The sequence below is a fragment of the Lonchura striata genome, chromosome 6 (genome assembly GCF_046129695.1).
Source record: "Lonchura striata isolate bLonStr1 chromosome 6, bLonStr1.mat, whole genome shotgun sequence".
NCBI classification, from domain to species: Eukaryota; Metazoa; Chordata; class Aves; order Passeriformes; family Estrildidae; genus Lonchura; species Lonchura striata.
Genome location: NC_134608.1, coordinates 42400617 through 42425364, shown reverse-complemented (window position 1 = coordinate 42425364; position 24748 = coordinate 42400617). Strand labels below are relative to the sequence as shown.

General features: G+C 35.4%; 1 long non-coding RNA gene across 1 annotated transcript in view; it reads left to right on the top strand.

Annotated features, from left to right (window-relative positions):
• LOC144246391 (uncharacterized) overlaps positions 1-24748 on the top strand; it is a 99552-nt gene that overhangs the window by 742 nt on the left and 74062 nt on the right. The gene's annotated exons all lie outside the window — the stretch shown is intronic.

Below are 24748 nucleotides of genomic sequence, written 5' to 3'. Positions count from 1 at the left end.
AGTTATAACTTAGATTAAATGCAGGTGTGATCTGGTGCATCAAATTTGTACAATGAGAACATCTTTTACAACCATGTAGCCATATATACCACAAAGACCTATTTGTTGGTATCTCTGAACATAGTATGTCCACCCTTCTCCACCAAAAACAAACAAAAACCCCAAACAAAACCAAACTAAAACAAAAAAAAAAAATAGGAAAAACCCCAACACTTCTGACAATTCAGTAGTAAAGGACCTCAGAAATGAAGCAGAAATTGATGGTTAACCTTGCAATTATGAGCTTTGGAAATTAGGACTAGCAATGGTGCTGTAGAAACAATCCAATTTATGAGACATCTATTCTAAAAATATGAAAGTATCATTCTCCTGGAAAACTGATATTTATCCTGTAGAGCATAAACTCTGCAAAGGAAATTATTCAACTATACCTCTTCACCATGATTGATTTCTGCAGGCAAGGTATAGTGGAAGGTACAGGAACAATTTTTTAAAGTGAAGAACACTGGTTGTTCAAGCAGTGAAAGTGGGAAAGTGATTGAAGGTAATGAAGACTCTAGAACACATAAAAATAACCCAAATCAGTGTAGCTGAGAGCAATAAGAAATCTATTGGATCATAAACAACAATCAGTATTCAAAGGCACATGGTAAATTAATGCATTTTATCCAGAGTGTTTGGAAGGAAAGAAACTCCTCCAGCCTTACTTGTGTGCAAGAGAATTATTTGTTAGTTTCTAGACCATGCAAAGATGACTTAGTCTGGAATAGTGTCTTCAGTATCTTTATGAGGAGCCACTTGAATCAGAGAAGCTTTGAGGACAAAAAAGTCTTGAAGACTCCCTATAATACAATAGGAATTGCTTCATGGGCTCTGGAAAGAGGCTGGTTTTATACTGAGGGTAATTAGTGGCACAACCTGGACCATGGCTGTGAGAAACTGCTGCAGGTCCCACCAGAAAACTCATCCCATCCGGAGAGATGTTTCTTGAGGAGAGAGCTCTGTTGGCACAAATGTGCGGAGGCATTGTTGTATGTCAGAAAGCTCTTGAACATTAAATAGAAACATCTTTAAAGCTCATAACTGAGTATCTGAAGAAGGGAACATACCATGTGTTTCAAAGTTCTCTCAGAGGAAGCAGGACTCCAAGGATAAATGCTTATCCAGTAAACATCATGACATCTTCTGTCACTGCACCTTTCTTCTGGGAGGTGTGTAATCTATTCATCTAATGCTCTGCACTTGGAACAGTCTGACATGGAGTGCCAATTGTCAGAAAACACCTGTGTGTCCCCCATGTCAGCTTCAAGTATCATGCAAAGCTTACTGAGATAATAGTTATAGTTAAAGAAGAGTGCCAAGAAAGGAATAAGATGGCACTTATGTCAAGTTTCCTTTTTTATTTTATAAGAAACAATCCTCAATTTAGAAAATAAACTATGATGATTTTACCATTCTGTTTTCAGATCCTTACTCTTCTCAGGTCTTTTTTCATTTGCTTTAAAGTACAGTTTCTTTTTCAGTAGCATCTGAATAAATGTTCATAAGGAAAACATTTGTACTTAGATGTAGGTGTTAGGAAAATTACATATGTGCAAAATGTAATCCATGGAGATTTTAGAGGTTCTTTCATGTATTAGTCAAATAGCACTATATATAGTCAAAACTGTTGTAAACATTATTTTCTGAGAAGGACATGCATCACCAACAAAAAAAAACCCCTTCAAACAAGATGAATCAGATGTATCATTCACCCAACAGTACATTAAGAAATATTCACAAATATTACCTCCTTTGTTAGCAAATCTTGCCAGCAATTTGACTGGAACAAAACTATTTTATATGCAAACAAGCAAGATTAAAAGTGAATCTAAATTACCTTTGTCAAATTCATCACTGAATTTCAGAGAACTCTTAACCAAACTAGATTAAGTAATTCTTAGATATAGGTCTGAAGATGTACTTTACATGTGCTGGGTGCAGTGTTTAAAAAAGTAGTATAAATTTTCAATTGCAATATATTACACAGACAAGTTCTTTTTATCTTGCTCAAACCACCATTTCACTACCCTTGATTCTGAGGTAAACCGATGGGAAGTAATCAGCATCATTGACCTGTTTGATTTAATTCTATTCTTCTGTGGTCTCTGAGATTAATACTAGTTTTAATATCTTTTTACTGAATAACTTTATTGACTATCATGGTCTAGCACTAAAAGCTATTGAAAAAAACAACACTGTAAATAGTCTTTATGGAGACAGAACACCAGAGGATTTGCAGAAATCTGCCTACATTTCTCCAAACCAGTTTTGGAACATCCTGTCACCCAATGCAGGATGGTTTATCAGATTTAAACAGAATGAGCTAACAATATCTGCTTAGAAGTTATTAACATAAAAACACACCCTACTGTTTAATATGCTGCAGTCCTCATACATGTGCTTATTTCTAATGCAGATTGATAAAAATTCTTTCCTGTCACATTAAAATTTAATAAACTTTAATATTGGCAGAGTTCAAAGCCAAACACTGGTATAATTCTGCCAGCACATGGTTTTGAAGCAATGAGCTTTCCAAGAAGTTACAGAAATAATTCATTGTCAGTGCCCTCCCAAGTTAATTCTGCAGCCAGCAATCAAAAGACTTGAAATTCCTACTTACCATTAAAGCATGACATTAGCCATAAACCATATGCAAGTAACTTTTGAAAATGTGATTTTTTTAAATAAATCCATGCAATTATAGGCTTTTGCCAAAAATAGAGCACACAAACCTGGAAGAATGCAGTGAACTGCAAACATAAAGGATCACAATCCGATTATGCATGTTAATGTAATAGTCTCAAGGGTTGCTGGAGGCTAAAGCAAGTATGGAAAATGGATATCTAAAGATGTACAAAATAGAGGAAGTATCAGATTAAGGAATAGTATCAAAAAGCAGCTCTGTTATATCAATATTTTTCTAGTTTGTCCTTTGAAATGTATTTTTTCAGTCTAGCAAAGTTTTACAGGAGTAAAGGATAGTAATGGAAATTACCATACAAGAACAAATGGTATTTGCCAGGTGTGCTGTTTTAATCTCTGTAATACAAGAGCTAAAAGAAGAGAGAAAGCAAGGAAAATCTCCAAATAACAATTATGTCCTTCCTAGACAGGATATTAAAGTATAACTCCTCTTAGCCTGAGAAAGCACACAAAGAGCCATTAACTTGCTTTTTCAAGTCTTCACTGTCAAAAGTGCTGGGCGACAACACAATGGCCAGGCAGCTCCACTCAGGTTGGCAGCAGCTCATCATGCTTTGCTAGATTACATTTCTTTTCTTAACAGCAGTGGAATTAGCCGGAAGCCTGCACAGCTGACATACCTATCATGGTATGATCACTGTTGCATGAGTGGAAAAAGCCTGCTTGAAAGTGTATTAAAAATGCTCAAGAGTAGTACCTGAACACATGCTCCTTATATTGACTTTTATATCTTTACAGTTCACCAAGTAAGAACAGGTAATTAGGATGCTTTATTATGGATTCAGAAATCTCAGCTTCACTATCAGTGATTTTTTTCCTTCACACTGTGTATACTATAATTACTTGAAAGTGACAACATATTCCAGAATGATTACAACATATAGATGTGCCCACCTATGTATTGACACATATACAAAACGTCAGCATTCTGCCTTCCTGTACATGATCCTGAGGTGCCATTTAAACTAATTCTGGGCCTTCAGTTCAAGACTCTTCTGGAGTTTTTGCTCTCTTTTGGTTTGTTCCCCCTCCATAGTACCCCACTTTGTGAGTGGTCTTACATTTAAGGTAATAGATTTTTTTTTTTTTTTTTTACTTAATTAAACCTTTTGAAATTAATTGAGAGGGGAGGAAGTATGTTACTGCGAAATGGAGGAAAATACACTGTTGCTCTCTACCTGTGAAGCTCAATTATATTTGAATTTTCTGTTATGTCCCTGAGTCAAAATAAGTATTTTTCACTGTTTGACTTTTGGAGCCTAGTCTTCTGCCTCCCTCTGAGAAGGAAATGAACAGGTTCCCGTGGACAGATGTAACAGGTACTTGTGTGATCTTCAAAAGGTAGTTGGTTTCCAGGACCCCTTAGTCACACCATTCTGCCACTGTAATTGTAAAGTGATGTTGATGGGTGAGGAAGGTTATTCTCTACTAGAACAGTGTCACAGGCAGTAACCTTTATTTTAGTTCCTTTATTGGAAAAATGTATGTTTAGAACTGGAATATGTCAATGGAGATAAGTTCTTTCCTCTTTTGTCTTTGAATTTAGTCGGTCAAATATTGGACTAATGTGTCCATGACGAAAGACGATTAAATTTTGAGAACAATCAGAAAAGGTTGTGCAGTCAATGACATAATTTCTGCTGTTATCTCACACAGGTACTTTGAGTGTGAGCTGGGATTTGGATGAAGGCTAATTTACTGCACCAGGTTTTCCCAGTAATGTGCAGGTAGACTTTGATTGCCCCAGTCCCCTGCTTTTGTCAGTGACAATAAAGACCCCACTTTAACAAACGTCTTCTGATAAAAAGGTCATGCTGACCATGAGGTCATACAAGGTCATTACCTTATCAATTTACCTAGAAAATCAGCCAGGTCCAAAGACAATCAGAACTGTTCTGTGCTTTTAAGTGGTGATAGCATAGGGTGGTTTGTATTTCACTTCTTATTTTTGAAAATGGGTGCATTTTGTCCTACTGTAACTATTAATGACTTTTAGAAAAGTTGATCCTGAAGCTTGTGATATGATATGGGCAGCTAAGGGAGCTGCTGGCATCCACCACTGCTTTGCCAGCTGTCCTCCCCACCAAACACAAACCTGGAAGCCTGGGTAGATCAGGTCTAGAGTAAATAAGCTTGTATCCTCCTCCTTTGGCTTGGTTTTTAACTTGGCTCAAGCCTCATGCTCTCTGCTAGCCTGGTGGTCTGTAGGGTGCAAGAGTTTATTGGAGGGGAGAACATAAGTCCAGAGATGTTTCCAGGCTGTCACATAATGCCTGTGTCCTTCAGGAGCTACCACAGCTCTAAATCCATTTGCATTCTTGTCCCTTACTAGCTGTCACTGTCCTGACAATTCAACCATTTTATGAGTTTCTTTGTGAGGCAAGAAAGTCTTTTCTCTGCAGTGCATTTTACACCTGAAGCTCCTTACATAATACTTCAAATGTCAAGAAGAGTATTAGTTGCACTGGAGTGCTGGACCTTAAAAGTGTTTTTCAACTGTGATCTTGACAAGTTGGAGGTTTATTAAAGCAAGTTTGTATATGACAAAAACTTGAATTAAGTTATGCACTGCCTAATATTTTTCTCTAGTGATGCCTCTCAAATGCCACCTTCTTGTTTATTGCCTCTCTCAAAAAACAGAGAGCTGTTAACCTGAATTAGCAGTTAAAATGCTGGACTAGCATAGCTGAGAGTTCTAATGAGTAATTTTAAATGTGCACAGAGTGCCTGAGGTAAATTTGCTTCACTGCTTTGGAGGCGAACACCCTTCAGGGCAGCCACTTGTACAAGTGGAGATTATCCCTTTGCCCTAATCCTGGTACAGGGAAACTGGGGAAGATCCCAGGGTCAGAGAATCTTAGCCTTCAGGTGGGCTTCTAGCTAGGATGGCCAGAAGGCAAAGATTTGTCTCTGAATCCAACCCAGACAGTGACTTCATGAGAATATAGGCCCAAAGTATATTGTTAAGAGGTAATGTAGAGAAAGACATAATCAAACCCCTGACTTAGTAGTTTCTTGAAAAAGTGGAGAAAATGCATTAATGTTAAATATTACTCTAGACATACTTCATAACAGTTGTTTGTGTACAAAACAACTAAGGTAAATGAAAAGTATTGATTGTTTATTGCACTCATGCTACAGTGGCAGTAATTACCATAAAAAATTTTATTTGTAGCAGAAAATGTAGGAGAGAGAAAGTCCTCCAGATATTTCTGTTTCAACCCATTATACCTTAAAAGTGCTTCCAAATGAAGATAAATCAATTGCACATTTTTAAAATAAACTTTAAAAATTAAATACTCACACTTTTAACAAATAAAGATGTTTACTCAAGCTTTTGGAACAAGGGTATTTAAAAGAAAAATAATAAGTGGTCAAGAAGGCTATTATTACTTACTCATAATTCTATGGTTTTAGAGGTTGAAATAATTTATTCAAAATGAGGGCTATACTAGCTAATAATTATCACAGATCACAGTAATATTAATTTTTGCAAGATACTGTATTGGCACTACTCACATTAAATATTCCATCAGATAAAATGCAGTGAAAAAGAATACATTGTAAATATTTGGGAATACATATCTTAATAAAATAATTTAGAATGAATGATTTGTAAACAGAAAAAAAATTACAAATATTCCTCTGTAAATCCTGCTTCAAAGTGAAGTAATTTAAAGGACTACTGTGAACTTCTCAAAAGAGCAATACTTGCCAAAATATAATGTTGTTCCTTCATCTATACTCACTGTTTCAGTTGAGCATGCCTACCTTTTATGTACTAATTTATAAAATATCTTTATACCACTGAATATGAAAAACTGTACATAACTACAAAATGTCATTATTACTCTACATTGACCTTTTACTTCAGTGCTATAACATCTCACAGACTGTGTTTTGTTAATGACTCAACTCAGGGCTGTTGAGTATTGTGTTAAAGCTTTCAATTTGGAAACTGTACTGGTAGACAGAGAGGAAGCAAGCACTTCTATGTCAATCAGATGATCTAAGCCACATAGTTTTTAGTTCTATAAAGCAGCCAAGTATTTTCTTGGCACAATAAGAAACATTTGTTTGAACAATAGCTTGTTGGCAGCTTGGAGGAATGAGGAATGTTCATTTTCATCTACAGCAAGGCTATTATATGTAAATATATTCCTTTTCATATATTTAGCAGGAATATGTTAATACTCTGTGTGCCCAAAGGAGGAAACAAATGAAATAGAGGTGATGCTCAGGGATGATAGAGTCAGATCTCTTCCTGGATATGATAATATTAGTCTGGAAAGGGTCCTGAAATCAAAACTGAGATGCGATCTGACTGTGAGCACTATGTAGCTGGCATACAAGTTAATGCAGGCCCTTGTCAAGCTGCACTTTTCTCATTTGGTCCTGGATGGGTGTTTTGTAGTGACAGCTCACATGATATTACTTACTTTCACAAACCCATAAATTTATAGCCATAAAATCCATTTTGTGCACAGTATAAGTAGGTGCAAGCAACTGGTCCATTATTCAGTCTTAAATTTAAACTACAGCAGTACTGAGAGCAAAACTCAGCAAAGTGAAGTGCACTGACTGCTAGGCTGTGGACCTGGTCACTGTTTTTATGGATTTTTTAAATGTAATTCTTTATCAAAAAATCATAGAGCAGATGAAAAGAGTCTCTTGCCTTTTATGCCTGGCCCCATCTTCCTTCCTTCTATATATCCCTTCAACTGTAGGAAATAGTAACTGGAATGTTAGAATTGATGTACCAGGGAACAACCAAAACTGGCAGGGTGTGGAAATATCACATCAAAGGGGACTAAGAGCTGTAGCATTTTTGTGTACTGGTGGCACTGTTCTTAGGACATCCAGTGCATCAGACAGGACAATGGGTAATTCCTAGAAACTCACCATTGTAGGATAGAATGGCAGATTAAAATCCCTGTGGACTCTGCAGTGGTGTAAACCACATCCAGATTCCACACGCTATTAACCTCTGGAGGAATCCATAACCAGAACTGGAGAACTGGTGTCCTGTGTCCCCCAGTCCATTGCATAAGATCATGACAAAATCCCCTGAAGACATCTCTGGGCTGGAGGCTAGGCATGACCTGAAATACACATTTTGAAGTTCTCAGAGAAGGCAGGTACCATAGTAAGCACGTGAGTGCATCTGCCTTGGTTTTGCAATCAACCCTCCACCTCTCCCTGGAGCTTTGCTACAAGTTTGCTACAGTGTAGCAACTTTCATTTTAGCTATAGCAAACTAATATTTTAGATATAAAAATAAACAAACCAAGAACAGACTCAGCTTTTCTTTACATAACTAGACGTGTAATTGAAGAAAATGAGTGTAAATTCCAACATGCAAAGACTAAAAAAACCTCAACAAACTAGCCTGTTTTCCAATTTCATAGTTGTGGTTTAACATTAAACTTTTAATAAAGAGGAAATATCTGAGCCTTTACCTTCATGAGTGTTTAGGGACTGAATTTTCTTTCTTGTTTCAATGTGTGGAGGAAGTGAATCCCAAGAGTGAGTAATTCAATTTTTTCTATAGCTGAATTTAGCTAGGATTTAAGACAGCATTTCCAGTGACAGAAGGGAGCCAATATGCACAGGACTGACTGAAGGCATCTTGCTGCTCTGAATACAGTGAAGGTGTTGAACACTCTATGCAGCATAGAAAGGCATAACAGAGTTTTCTGATCTCCATTTTTGCTGCATCTGCCTTAAAATAGGGTACTGGAATTCCAAGTTCTTTTATCCGGCCTCAAGTACTCTTGAGCAGCCTATTCATAGGACTTCTGGGTGAAAACCTTCCAGAGGTATATCTGTCTGGGCAGTGGCCAAGCCGTTTAATCAAATTTCATGCATTACAGCTGTCTTCAACTTTAAATAAATCACACTGATTTCAGGTGATAGTTCATCTGTAACTATTTGGGGAGAAATCTCTGAAACAGCTTCTGCATGTTGGGGTTTCAACAGAAATCAGTTATGATCCACTAGAGATATCAGTCCTGCTAAAATAAATCAACACATTAATAAATGGCAAGGACCTGAGAATTTCCTAAAAAAGCCCAGTGAAGGATAAAACTTTAGAGATTTTCTAATTGAATAATGAAAAGAATAACCTATATGGGCTTAATTATTTCCACTCTCTGTCTTTATCGGTTGCCAGAAAAATTTAATTAAATCAGAATAAGACTTTCTCCTGATATGACAACTACATAACAGCTTACAATGTTATTTTTAATGGCTTGAATATAGATGACATAGCAGAAGCAAAGCTTATTCAGCTGTACCTAGCAGTGTTCTAATGATGCCTGCTAATGCTGGAACAGCTAGGATACTTTGACTCACAGAAAGGGCATGTATTTTTCGTGTTAAAGCAATGACTATGTGTGCCATGGGCAAATATAGTTTAAACAGCATTTATAAAATTTGGGCTCAATCACTCAAAATTTGCAGTGAAAGAGATGTATTTGGGGTGTCACGAATTCTGTAGTATTCAAGTAAAATAAAGTAAAACCTCAAATTCACAGTGTAAATTAAAGAAAATATTTTTAACATTTGACAAACTGTACTGCTATGAAGTGATGGTATTACAAGCTTAAAAACCAGTTTTGTCACAACAGTCAGAAGAAAAATGGAAGAATCACTTTTTTATTTTAAAAAATGATGTCTCTCCATTGTCTAGAAAAACACCTACAGTATTTAATATATTTGACATATATTCAATCACACTACTTATTTTTATTGCTTTAACATTATTTATATTTATATTCATGTGCTTACATTTACCTTGATATTGTCCTGCCTGTTATAATATCTGTGAAATAAATATTTCACAAATATAATATTTGTGAAATAAATTCTAGCAAATTATTTTGCTCATAGCAAAAGAGGTGAAAAATATGTTTCTAAGCAGTGAAACAGGATGGTAGAAGGAAACTAGTTTGAAGTCAGTCATCATGTATTCATACTGAAGTAAAATACCTTTTACACATATCTAGATATCTATTGGAAAAAAACAGCAGGCATGCAAAACCCTAAAGATCCAGTAGAAACCAACAGGCAAATCAGACAAACACCACTAAACGGATATATTGCAAATTATTTGTTGGACTATAATCAAGATTTCAAACATAGATTATCACATAAAAGTTCACAATCCTTTTAGTAGCTACAATCTTCATTACAAATCCACAGGATATCTCAGGTCAAGACTGTGAGAGTCACTTTCCTTGTACATTTTTGTTGGAAGTAATTTTACTACTCCTGTGAATTACAGGCTACTATGAATAATGTTTTCTAATAATGTTTTTAATTAGCTAGGAATAAGGGGAAAATATTAGGATCTAAACCATTGCCTTGTCAAATATTTTCAGAGCTACCTAAGAATCCTTAACACTTTATAACTAATGCCAAGGGAACTTTAATCTGTGTCTGCTGTGGTGGTTTAAGACATCCTTATAATGTTTCAGTAGGTACTGCAACTGTATAGGATGGCCACATCAAAATGTATCTGATAGAGAAAATGTTTAGTAGTTAAAGCAAGCAATTGGATGAAGGCAGAGCTATCTTTATTACAGAGCTTTCTGCTGAAGATAATTTTCCCCTAAATTGCTAAAAACCATGGGGTTTTTGCTTGTCCTATGCTTGAGGTCCCAGTCATGCCATAGTTTTATTATTATGGCTTTGCTTTCTTTACTTCATGTAAATAGAGATTATAGATACTATTGTAGATAGATACATAGATACATAGATAGATACAATTATAGATACTACTGTATAGGTTACATTGACAAGGTTTTCAGCAATTACTGTGACAAATTCAGACGTTTCAGGGCTGTGGGAAACAGGAAAACAAGTCTGTTTCTCAGGAGTCAGAGGCTGAAGAGCTTTGCAAGATTGTGTAAAGCTTCCTAATATTCTGTAGTAAAGGACCATTTATTCCCTAAAAGCAAATTTTTGTTATCAGCTTTGACTATCATATAAACTGAGCAGGTACAGATCTGATAAAGATATTTGTTACACTGTTTTGGGTTACATAAAACTCAGATGTAGTTTTTTCACTTGGTGTCTAAGTAGCATGACTGCTTTTTCATGCACTGTGATGGCATATTAAATATCATGTGGAGTTATTCTTAGAAACTAAAGGAATCATGCCCAGAATAACTGACAGGAGAATCATTATCTTGATGGACCAACACTCCTCATTAACTGTCTCCCCTTGTCTCCACTTCATCTTGAATTACTGAAATTGTACTAAGTAGGCTTAATGCTCATTTGCCAAGGAAATGAAATTATGGTTGCTTGTTGCATGCAGGCTTTGTATTCAACAGCCCTGGGTTTCTGAGTCACTGATACTCACTAGACCATAAGCAATGGTGTGAAACTATCTTTCTGCAAATGGTGAAATGCCTTTGAAGGTTAAGAGCTTTTCTCTGAACTTGTGTAAAGTGATTCACATGCTAATTTATGCTTCTCTGGGCGCTAATTTTAAAGAATATTTGTTGGTTAAAATATGTGTTTTTAAATGAGATACTGGAAAATGTAAAACCATGATTGGACAATATGCAAATTTCCCCTGTGGAGAGAACTTCTGCAAGGTCTAAGCACTTCTGGTACCTCCTTGAAGTACTTTCAAATGAGCTTTAAAGCAGGATATGATGAAATTTATGTGGGGCCCTCTTAAGTAAGAATTATTTCTGTACCTTCTCTGTACAACTCCAGGCTACAATTAGAGGTGTAACTCCATAAATTAAAGGATAGCTCCCTGCTGAAACTCCAGGAAGACAGCCATTGAGGCCAGTTGGGATTCTGCCTATGAACATCCGCTTCTTATCTTCTGAGATAAAGTCATATTTCTTCTTTTGTCCCCCACCCCACTCCCTACCCAAGTCATATGTCACTGGCTTGCATATCTTGTCAGCCTGCATCAGTCACACTGCATTGCATCAGCAGCCTAATACTGCTGATGTAACCTGACATAACTTTCCAACTGTTTCTCAGCAAGAAAATTAAAGATTTTTATGTTGAATTGCAATTGTTTTCATTAACAGATTTCTCTTTTCAATAATTTTAATAAAACACTCTGAAACAAACCCACGGGAACTATTTTCTAACACATTAGTGAAGAAAGCACACAATGACTTGTCTTTTCTATTATCTAATATTTTAACTAGTTTCCTGCTTCCAGAAGACATAAATTTCAAATTAAGTGTATAAATATTAAGAACACATTAATTTTTTTTACCGAGAAACTGTATGTAGAAAATATATGGGCATATCTCTTTCAGAATATAGATTATGCACATATACTTTTGTAAAAGAATGAAAAACCTCCTTTCAGTATATAATTTTAAATATTTTACCTATTTATTTCTTGTGGTGTGTTGTTAGTTGGGTTTTTTCCAAAAGCTTTGTAAAGCTATGTACCATGGTTAAAAATTGTTTCCTCAATTTACATCTGACAAGGTTTTAAATCCAGACAGCTTTACTGATATCCTAAAATACAGTCAGAGATCTGAAGATTGCTCAAGGAGAGTAAATTTACCACACTAACTTCTAGGAGTTATACCATTTTAATACCTTACGATTTTGAACTTCTCTCTGAAAGACATGAGTATTCTTCCTCATGATAGCTTGGTATTAGACCCTGATCCTTCAGGCAAAGAGACATATTTATATGTGTTACATGTATATTTATATATGTTATATGTATATCTAGTACACAGGACTCTTTAACTTCTTTCCTGATGTAAAGTTATGTGATATGCTGTAGTAGAGCTCGGGTCTGAGTTTTTGGCCTTGATGGCTCCATTGGTGATATGCCTTTTTTGCCCCACTGCTCTGCTTCTCCATGCCAGACTATATTCAACTATTTTTTTTTTTTTTTTAATCTTCTGGCTCAGCTTACTTTTACTTACATTAGAAAGGGAAAATAGGGGATAAATCACTGATTGAATGTGTAAGCAGAAAATTAGGAAACACAGGCAAACACCTAAAAGGAAATTTGGGCAAGACAGAACTATTTAATTAGCAATATGTGCCACATAAGTAAGAAGATTACTACCAGCTGTATTGTATCAAACACTGAGAGATTAGTGTTATGTATTGAAACTCCTCAGCATATTTAGAAATCATTCAAGGAAATTAATCTTCAGTCTTCTCCATGAGTGTCAATATTTATTACTTCTAAGTCTACTCTTTCTGCAACATAAGCTACAATAAAAGAAAATGTTACTGCTTTTATAGAAACTGTCAGGAACTTTTCAATGGTTAAGCATACTTGGAGCTTCTTATTCAAAAATAATACTAAGAGGGAACTAAAAATAAGATAAAACAAAGATGTAAGTAGGGAAGAATTTAAATAAATCAGCTAACCCCAAAGTGTCAGGTTCTGTTTATTTTTGTGCTTGGATGGCAGGTAGAATAAATTAATAAATGAACTAATAGTCTTGGCACTGTTCCTTTATCATTGCTCCAACATGCTAGGGGACACAAATGTCCTGGGATGCATTAATAGGATACATCCTAGAAATAGTGGAAATGGGATTTTTTCACCCCACTGTGCTCTGCACAATACTTTTTTTTTTTTTTTAATTGGTCTGCCTTTAATTTTACTATTACTTATTCCCATGCACAGAACCATTCCAAATCCTTCACCATGTGGGTTTAACAACTATTTGCTTACAGTACCTACTCTGCTTTTCAACCACTTCTAAGCCCCAGTGCTGTGAATTCTAAATCAATTTATAAAAAGGGACTTTTTTCTTTTACCAAGAAAGTAAAAGCATAGTAGTTGATTCTGCTAAAGATTTATGTAGTGTTTATAAACCCTTTCTCCTTACAAACTAAGGAAGACCAAATTAGCGGTAAAGTAAATTTTGGTTAGGTAAAGCAAGTTTATCATGAGAATGGGAAGTAATACTAGGAAATACCAGGCTAGTTTAAAGAAAGACATGATAATCCAAATAATACCGCAGTGTGTTGGATGCAGAATAAAGGTCCAGGGAAAGTGAACTAAAGGTGACAATGTTCTATAATTGAGGTGACTTCAGAATCTTTAATCTTTCACATGAACAGGGGAATAAGAGCATTTTTTCAGATTCTTTCTCTCAGGACATAGTTATCAAATATATCTTCAGAGATGAGAAATGCCAGTAGTATTAACTCTGGGGGTCAGGCAGGCTCACTTCTCAAATCTCAATAAGGACAACTGGTAGGAAGATTTGCAAAGGAGTTTGCATGCAGGGAAGTTTTGGCACGTTAACTCTGCTGCTGGTTATTTTACATGTATATTTACAGCACAGCTGTATCAACCATTCTGGTTACAAGCAGTCTGGACTGTTAGCAATGTGCTTAGCATTGAACAGGATACAGTAACAAAGCCATGATTGCATTCCCCGCCTGTTTCATTTATCCAATGAAGTGATAGTCACAACACTCAGACTATGAAGCTGAAGTGTTTTGTATTTTTGATAGTTGCTGGGCTAGAGAGAGGCACCAGCATCAGAAGATCTGCTGATACAAAGTAGCTAATTATTGTAAAACAATGAGGAATTTAGGTTGAATTACACAATAAGGACACAAGCGTAACATTTTACTTCCATTCCCTGAAAATAATATTTCCACTAAAGCAGATATGTAAATCCTTAGATTAAATATACTTTGTGTAAGGTATCTCAGGAATCTGAGGCAAACTTTTGTCAATCTTTTTGAAAATCAAAAAGTAATCCAATATTTTAATTAGCTCAAATTTCTGCATAGTGACTTGGTGAATATTCTGCTCTATTTCTTAAAAAAAATTGTTTTATTTACCATGGGGAAATACCGTAAATGCCATGATCCAGAACATGAATGATTTCAGAGCAATCTCACTGTGCAATTTCTGTTGAAGAACCTGTTTACAAACCAGATAAACTCAAGAGTGGGTAGAAGAGAGAGAGGTAGAAGTTCCCAGTGTAATTTCCCTTGTTTTCCTAAAATGAATGTGCTTATTGACCTCAGCATTTCAGTCCTGTGTAGGGCTTCCATTGCACTGGAGCCACACAGGCTCTGCATCATCCTGGACTGTTGGTGTCTCTGAAGGAAAATCTCTTGCAGAATAACCACAGCACTTCTAGCAAAATTTAGCCATGCTTCACTTTGTACACATAAAAGGGATTTAATATGTTTGGGGTTTTTTCCTTAAAAAAATTGCAAAAGTTCACAGAGTACTCATAGATTTGAATAATTGCCATAATTGCCTTGCTGCATAAATTGTGATATTATGTTAATAAAACACTGACTATATTCACACATCTGGGAATTGACACTATCAAACAAATCTTCAGTAAGATCTTAACTTTTTCTTTATGTTAAAATTATTGCTTTCACTAGATGGCACTTTGTCTCTCTTCATCACACTGCTAACATAAGAGCTCCTTAGTTCAGACAAATAACCTCTTCAGATCTTAGTATTTCGGTTTACAGACATTTAATGACGTAGTGCAATCTGAAAAATAAAGGTTTTTCAAATAAAAGTGTGCATAGTGGGAAAGCTTTGCACTGCTGCCTACACATCCCCTGTAAAGAAATGGAGAACCCCTTAAACAGCATTTCACAGGAAAAATAATCATGGGATAGGATTTTCTTCTGCCTCATCTGAAAGCCTGAGGGAAGTGAGTGCATTGTCTCTAAAGGTATTTGGAGTCTGATGGTGTTTTTAACATGACTGCAAGTATTAGAGTGCAGCTAACACAGTTTAACACTGTCACAGCTGCTTACTCATTATTGCACAGTGGAATGGGATGAGAAGAAGAAAGGTTAAAATGCAAACTTGTATGTTGAGATAAAAAAAAGTTTAATATAATAATAATAATAGTAGTAGCAATAATAATACCATGGTAAAGAAAGGGAAAATAACAAAGAGAAAGTCAAAACTATAGAAAAACAAGTGATGCAAATGAAAACCAAGTGTTCACCATCAAGTAAGTGATGCCCAGCCTATACCTGAGCAGCAGCCCCCCAGGCATTTTACCCCTAGTTTATATGCTAAGCATGTTGTCTGTCCTACAGTATAAAACACCCCTTTGGCTGTGCCTCCTTTTAGGTTCTTGTGTAATTCCAGCCTTCTTGCTGCCAGATCAGTGTGAGAAGCGAAAACTCCTTGTCTCAGTGTAAATACCTCTTAGTAACAACTAAAACCTCAGTGTATTCTCATAATGATCCTCATTTGTAAATCCAAAACTCAGTACTGTGTCAGCTATGAGAAGAAAATTAACTCTATCATTTCCAAAATCAGGACAATGTCCAGCCATTACTTTATACCATCTACATCATGCCCTCATCCCATACTTTCCAAAAGATCTCAGTTTATCACCACCATCTTTCCTGTGTTTTAATTTATATCCACAGATAGCACTCCTATAGTCTACAGGGCATCCCTCTAAAATGTCTGTTGAATTACCTCATAACTTACAATCATGTTTTCTTTCTGGGCAGCCTGTCCAGCAGGTCGGAAGGCTTTGCCTCTGCACTGCCAGTTCCTCTGCTGTCATTGCTGCAGCCACCCTCACAGGGCACTTGCCACCACTCATGAGTCAGTACAGACTCAGAGCACTGGCCACAGTTCTTCAGCAATGTCTAAAGGCAGTTGGAGAGTATTTGCTTCTGCAAAATTAATGTAATATTTGCCAGGAAAAAAAAAAAAAAGGTAATTAAATACAGAAAAAAAAAAATTAAAATTCAGTCACAGCTGTCCTTATTCTTGCTTATCCTTCAGGTATAGGCAGCCATATAACTATTTTGTCTTTCATAATTTCAACTTTCATTGTGATGCTGTAAACAACTTTCACAGAGCTTTTGGTGTCAGCACAGAGAACCTCACTAGCAATTTCAATAAAACAAAGTTACTATATCCATGTAGAAAAAAAAATCATGTTTATAAACCATCCATTCCTCCACTTGAGGGCATTTTCTAAGAAAGTGAATAATTTTTTACTATATGTAGTATATATTGCTTTCTCAAGGAAAAGTAATTCCTTGGGATTTCTTGTAGGTTGGCATATAAACACGAACACACATTTCATCTTCTTTTACTAATTCATATGGCAGCCCAGGCAAAACTTTGCTTGCAGAGCATTGTAAAATATCACAAATAAATATTTTAGCCAATTCTATTCAGTTGAATTCCTTTTCATAACAACTATTTAAAATAACAAAAATTTAAAAAAGGTCTTTAAGGGCTTCTTCAGGAACAACAGAAAGGACCCAGAATGGGTATTTGTACTTACCATTTGAAAAATGTACTTCCTCTACTGATCAAATAAATAATCAATATAACATAACCAGCATAAGAATATTCATGTTCATATGAAATAAAATATGATTTTATAATAATCAGTATTTTGTCATAATTAACATGATAACATAAAACAAGCCAACATCTCTTCATTATTTTTTTCAAATTGATTTCCTAGTAGCTTCCATATAAAGAACAGTAAATTTCAAACAGTAATATTTCAAAATATTATGCTGTTGTATAACTGCTTTATGTTGGAATCTGTCAAGTCAATGAGTAAACTGTTTACCTTCCTGTTTTTTAGTTATTACTGGCTGTATACATTTGCATATATTACTACATAAAATTAGTGCAATCATCCAAAATTCTTCTTTGTGGAACACTGCCAAGTTTTACATGCTAGTGGTGAAGTTTTATGTGATCAATGTATATTTGTGAGGGAAAACCAGCAGTTTTTCCAGTCTTAAAATCAAAATATAATTCCGACCAAATTGGCATTTCAAGTGGCATATTCAATTTAGCTTGGCGTCATCTCTGTGTCAGAGATGTGTCTTTTGCCATTTCATAACAGTTTACTCTGATGTTTTTATTTTAAAACCAGACTTCAACAGCTGCTTCTTAGTATTTAGGAGCTGAAATTATTTCCCTGCAATTATAATTCCATATTAAATTTCCCTGAGACTGTACTGACAATAAGAATGGGCACCGGGGCAGCATTTATTTTAAGTCCCAAGTGTTTGGCTGGGAAGAGCAGGAATTTGAAGGCAGCAGTGCCAGTGCCTTATCCTGAAAACACCACACAATGACATTTGCTGTCAATACACTGGGGTTTTTAATTGTTTTATGTTTTTCAATCCTAAAGAATGTCATAATGTATCACAGCCCTTACAACAGAATTCTGTGGAAAAATGAAAGCATATAATCAAGGCTTCATTTTGATGTGTGGGACCAGTGAATGCAAGGAGCACTATTTCTGGCAACTTTTAAATAATCAACATTGCAACCTTAGTCTCTTTAATGTAAGGCAAGTACTTGTATGCATAATTTGGTATAAAATGAATGAAAACTGCACATGACACTTCAGTGGTACCAGGTACTATCCACCAAGAAGCCAATTAACATTTGCAACATTCTGGAGCAAAGGAACAGCATATGAGTCTTTCTTAAGGGCTTTAGAACCCATTAAAAGTAAGATTTAAACTTAGCCTGAAGAGATTGCTTTTGTGCATTTGTTTTCTGTTTGTTTTTTCTTTTTTTTAATTTATGCATGAAATTGATTTCTCAAAGCAGCGGATACCATCTTTGACAGATTTGTGACACAGAATGAATCTTTCAGTGGAGACTATAATCTCCTTTGGGTAAAAAACTAGGCTGAACACTTCTGAGGATGCAACTGTGGAAGAACACAACCTGTGAAACAGCAAAGGAACAATTGCTGTATCTATGCTTCATGAGTTTGGTTAGTTATGTGGGGTTTTTAAAACTTTTATTTTTTACACATTATAACACTGTTCTACTGTGTAGCTGAGTGATGGAGGACAAAAAAAAACTTCTCTTTTTCTAATTTAAAATTAAATACCTGGTGATTTAATGACATGTCTGCTAGTTCCAGTCTTAGGGGGATCTGAATAGCTATTCTGTCTTCACCATCTCCATATTATTCATATCTCTCTTCATGCCTTATCCAAAGTGAAGAATCAAATACATGTGGTTTTCTCTAAGTCAATATAATTTTCTCCTTTGGATATTCTTTGCTTTTTTTCTGTATTTCTCCTACCTCAAATTAGTTCTTTTAAAATGAACTTTAGAAGATACTGAACTTTCACAGGGTTTATAAAGCATATAAAGGATTTAAGGAGTTACTTTTTTTTTGTCAACTTTTTTCCCAGTAAGTCTCAACATCCATCTCCTGACTACAAATGCATATTGACTGAAATTTTCAGAGAACTCTCCATGAGTTCCAAATCCCCTTCCTGATATCAATACATTATTCAGAGCCATAACTGTATACATTTCATTAGAGATTTTTTTCTCTGCATGCAGTCAATTCACAGTTGATTTTATCTGCTGTTTTATCACTAATTCATTTAGTGCTTTGAAATACTTATTTCACTTCAGGGTCAGTAACCTCTGGGCTTGACTATTTTCAACTTGAAGAGCACAGGTCCCAATGCAGATTTTTATAGACAATATAATGGCTACATTTGTTTCTGTCCTTTATTTGTTTTTCACCAGCCAGTAACTGATGAGGAAAACCATCTGTCTTATGCCATAGCAGCATAGCATGTTTGACCTTAAATTTTAAAAAATAACTCTGGAAATCAAACATAGTGTACCAACCTATTTTAGCAAATATTTTGACAAGTTACAGAAAAGAGGGTCACCTAGTTGGGCTGTTAACAAGGCTTAAATTGTGGATTAAAGCTTCCTCTATCACATACCAGAATCAAAAACTATGAGTGCTCCGTGCATATCTCCTGCAACACAGTATCTAGGTAAGAGGCAAATCCCAGCACTTCATGGAGACTCACTCATACCTTCCACTTATAAAGACGTCCATGGAGAATCCCACTGAAGCTCAGGCCACAATAACATGCACCTGTTTTCCTCTGCTCAGCAGGAGAAAACCTGTTCACAGTTCCTATGTGGTGCCCCAGCTTTCAGAAGCCATTGTTCCAATCCATATTCCTCACCCATGCCCATCCCTTGAGAAATGAGAGTAGAATTGAACATAATCCGAGGAAGCATGATTACCTACAGTATTCCCTCAACATTAAAGACATCTGATCTATAACCAGATATTTTCAGAATTTCCATTTGAACAATCCAATAAAGCCTTGGAAATAACTTTTCTAGTCCCTGTTAGCACAGGTCAGAAGAAGACAGTGAGGGTGCGAGCCAGCCCATGACCCTTAATTACAAACAGGCGTGTGAATTAGGAAACGAGACTTCCACAGCTGCAAGAAATCAGACAGGTCCAAGTAAAATTTCACAGTGCTATAAATTTACCTGTCAGAAATAAAGCACAGAGAAATTTGGGATAGAAAAAAAATGGATAGAAGCAGGAAAAAAAAAACCCAAATAAAATAAAATACATTTATAAAAACAATCAATTGTCAAATGCAGCCAGGATGATTTCTAACTTGAATGATTTCTCCAAAATTATAAACTTAAAAAACAAAGGTTTTCAGCAATACTTCAGTTATTTAACTTTGCAGAAAAAATAGTGTAAGCTGTACTTTTTGGAATACACAATTACAATAAAATTTTGTATTTATAATGAAGATACAATTATATTCTATAAACAGAAATACGAGGAATCCAGAAGTTCTAAAAGAGGAAAAGCATAATCCAACACCTCAGTGTGAAAATGAGGCTCTTTATATTTTGTTGTGTTTTCCAGTTTGTACAGTCTGCCCCTTTTTATCCCTGCCTCATCAGGATGTTGAAAATATGCAGCTGCCTGCTCAATGGATTTAATGAATTCCAGCACAGGTGCTCTTGATTGCATTGCATAATGGAAATCCTTTTTCTTTGTTTCTTTACCCTTTGTAAAAGACTAATAAGGTTACTGTAACAGTGACTAGTTTAAAGCAGTTAAAAGTTGGAGCAAACTAATTCAGAACAGAAGCTGTGTTTAGCAGATGTTACTACTGGGTTGCAACTTCCAGCTTGAGATTTTTTTTTAGCATGTCTGTATTTTTTGAATAAATTTTTGTGAGACTTTGAAGCATCTTTAAAATATTATATGGTAAGTACAAAAGATAGAAAAGGGAATACTGAAGGTTAAAACATTGAGATCCATCATTAAAAATAAATCATGGCCCTACTGATATTGTCACAATTTTCCCAGCAAGTTAACTACAGCCAGGAAACCAGAAATTTGTTTTCAAGCTAGGCAGAATTAAATTATTTGTTCAGCTTTGCAGGACTCGGAGTTGCCATTAAATGTGTTTGGGAAAGAATCATCTTCTATTGTCTGAACAAAGCAGATTCTGGTTCAGGCTTCTTTATCAGAGAAGTAAAATCTTACATGTTCTCTTCAAGTAATGTTGTGGTATTAGAGACCCTCTGAATTTCTGGGATGTATGAAAAGAACAAAAGAAATTTCAGTGGTAAAGTCTGTACAAGGACATCCAGAAAGCTGCTTTGTGTGAGCAGAGCATGAGTGGTAAATGTCAGCAGACAAACACTTTTTCTGGGATATGAAAAATGCATCAGAACTGACTAGGTCCTGTGCATTTGGTTGGCATCAGATTAAAGAAAAAAAGCCAACAAATTAGATATTGCTTTGATTTACTGTCAAGAAATGCCAATTATGTGAATGAGGATTCACAGTAGAGAGAGTAATGCAGAAGCTCCCCACTGTCAACACATTAACAAACAAAATGCAGCATGGAGCCATGATAAACTTGTTTAGTACTTCCCAGTTTAAAAAAGCCCCAAACAAAGAATCAGCTACAAACAGCACACAAGTTTTGAAAAGCAAATAGGAAAGCTGCAGTTAAAAACATCCAAAAGTACATAGTCTTGTACTTTCCAGTCACAAGCTGAAAACAAAGAAAAATTATCTATATTGAGAAAGATGTGAAATTTCAGAAATACTACATTATAATTTGTTCTGAAATGTTAACTTAGTAAGAGATACCAAAAGGAAAATCTAGAACTGAAATTGTTGTTTAAGAGTTCGGTAACACATAACAGTGCTAGCAACTCATTCTATTATGTGCTTCAGTAGATCAAAAAGGTCTGTTAAAAATATAAAAAAGAAAAGGAGATAAGACAGTTTAGCCGATAATTAATAATTCATAAGGAAGTTTTTCTAAATGCAATCTTCCCATAGAAGGAGTTCCAGACTGGAGCTCTACTGAAATTAATATGCACAAGAGAAACAAGGTGAATAAATCCTGTCCTCACCTAATAGCTGAATGAACAATGCTCTCTCTTCAACCTTTCATTTTCAGGTTATGCTATTAAATCACCTGTACCATCTATATAATATGGCAGAAACTCAAGAATCAACCAAGCTCAGATGGGAACACATGTAAAAAAATGCCTGGGGAACATAAGTGACCTGGGAACTGACTTAACTCTTGTAATAAAATTCCAGCATTTTGTTGGCATAAGAGGAATGCAAGAGCTGAATTAGACAAAAGAGTTGATACACTTAATATTCCAGAGGAAAGGCATACTGAATGCAGTAAACTGAAAATTGAGGCAGTGACTCTGAGGCATCTTGTCTTATTAGGTAGCCTTACACTATTTCAGAGATACCATTAGTCCAATCCATAATGTGTAATTTCTTTTGTTGCTTCACAGCTTGCCAACAAGTAAAACATGTACTGTCTAATGAGCGTAAAATGATAGTGCCCAACCTTTCACATGTCTTTCCATGTACCGGTACACTCTCCTACACAGCTCAAGAAAGGAAAATCTATAGGGAAAAAAAAAAAAATCTGGTTTTGCTTAATTTGTTATTATTCATAGAAAAAGGTACCAGTTTTCCCAAAGCTCAGGAAGAGCTATATCTAAGGCACAGAGTTTATAGACAAGTCCTGTGATGACTGCTACCAAGTTCAGTTTACTTTTCTTAGTGCTTTATTTCTCATGAAAGAAGTCACAAAAAAAAAACAACCAACCAAAAATAAAAAAACCACCAAAAAAACCCTGTTGTTTTTCTTTGGTAAACAACAGTTGCAGTCCCTCTAATGCCTGTTCTTTTCCACCCCTTCCTTTTATCTTTTTAATAGAGACTATCTCACACAGCTCTTTGTTTGCTTATTTGTTACTATTTGTTTGCTGCTGTCCATTATGTTATTGTCAGGCTTGCTGGAAGAGCCCAGGGCTATGTTATTCTTCTGTAAGTAATTGCAATGTCCTCGAGGCTATGCAAAGAGGATGAAAATTATCTTTCTGCCCCACAACTCCTAATCAGAGAAGACAGTTAAGCAGTTATTTTCTCACAAGAGCTACTGATGCCCTCGTACTGTAACTTTTCCAGTTATTGAGACCTGTTCAAGAGCAGTGTTAGAATGCTTTATTGCACAGGAGTGGTAAAATAGAGCTATTATCTTCATTCTTCAAGTAAGAAGAGAATGCAAATATAACTTAAATGGCTTAAACTCAGATTCCCAGATATTCTGCTGTTATGTTATCTGGATGTCAGCTAGTTTTACCTGAATTAGTTGGATCATCTGATCTCAGAGAGACTTTTTAATACATAGAGTTGCAATTTGGGAGAGCGCTAGTTGTTCAGTCTATTTTCATATTGAAACTAAGAGGAAATACATGCCAAATTTAATGTTTATGTCCCTATCAAAAGGGATTTTAATGTTTCAAATTGAAAATAAGTACCCTAGGACTGAATGAAATTAGGACTCTGGATCCACGCTGTGATCATTAAGCTTAGCCACTGGCTAATCAGAACTGTGGATTTCCGTAAATACAGACATACCAATTTTCATGTGCAGAAATTAATGTCCACCTAAGCTTATCAGCAACAAGAAAAATCTCAGTGTCTGGAGGGAGTTCATAGTTTTACAGCAAGTCTCATATGCATAAGTTCTTTTGACTCCTTGTGAAATACAGTGACAGATTTATGCCTCATTTTAAAAATGGAAGTGGAAGTAAAGTTACTGAATAGTGCAGACCAGTTACATCTGTATTGCCAGAGAAATGCTTATTTTGCACAAACTCTGAGGCAGGCTTTCATGGAAAGCGTAGTGAAAAGGGAGCATATTAAGATGAATGGAAATACAATGTCAGTAACCTTGAAACATGTAAAATCTTGCAGTGCTTTTCAGGCTAACAGTTATAAATTCAAGAGAATCAGATTCAAATATATGTGTAATGGAAGGAAGAAAATAAAGAGCTAATATGCAATGAATGTTTTAGCAAGTGCATATTCAGAGTAACAAGAGATTAAACTAGAACCCAACAGGTTCAACAAAATGAATCAACTCAGGATATAAATTAATAGAGAGATGTTTGGATGGACCACATGTTTCAGAGAACCATTTCAATAATTATTTTGGGGGCTGAAATTTTGTTCTGTAGTTGGTCTTTGCTATATAGATATTTGTATATACTACCACTCCAACATCTATGGAGAGAAAAGAACCCAAAATGATCCACCAAAATGAATGACTAAGAAAGAATGGCTACTTCTGTATGTCCATATCTGTAGCTTTTTTTTTAAAACCTGTAACTGAACTTGATGTTATTTATTGCTTGCTTTAAATACTATCATATTCTCATCAATAAAAATGTCTCATGGAAACAACCAAAGAAGCATATGTAAAGTTAATTTACTGTATATATATATTTCTTACTGTATTTTATTTTCCCCAATAAAATTTGTAATTTGTACTGAAATTTGTGAAAATAGATAATTTGATTGATTACAATATGATATTACATACATTAAAACCAACCTCTAATGCCTTGACCTTTTTTTTTATGGTAGGAAACTGAGAAGGGCAGGAAGGAGAAAGAAGGAAAAATGATCTCTGAACTTTTCTTTCTGCTCACACTAATAATGCAATACCATGAAGTTTGTAAGATGTCATTCCATAACTTATTTCTCACAGACATTAAAGGCGGTCGATCATGGCTGTCCCACATCAGAAATTCTCTGTCTGGGAAGTATGAATAAGCAGTATTTCCTTCAAGAGTAGCTTGCTTAAATTGTTTTTTCTCTGGATTTCAATGACTGTGGAA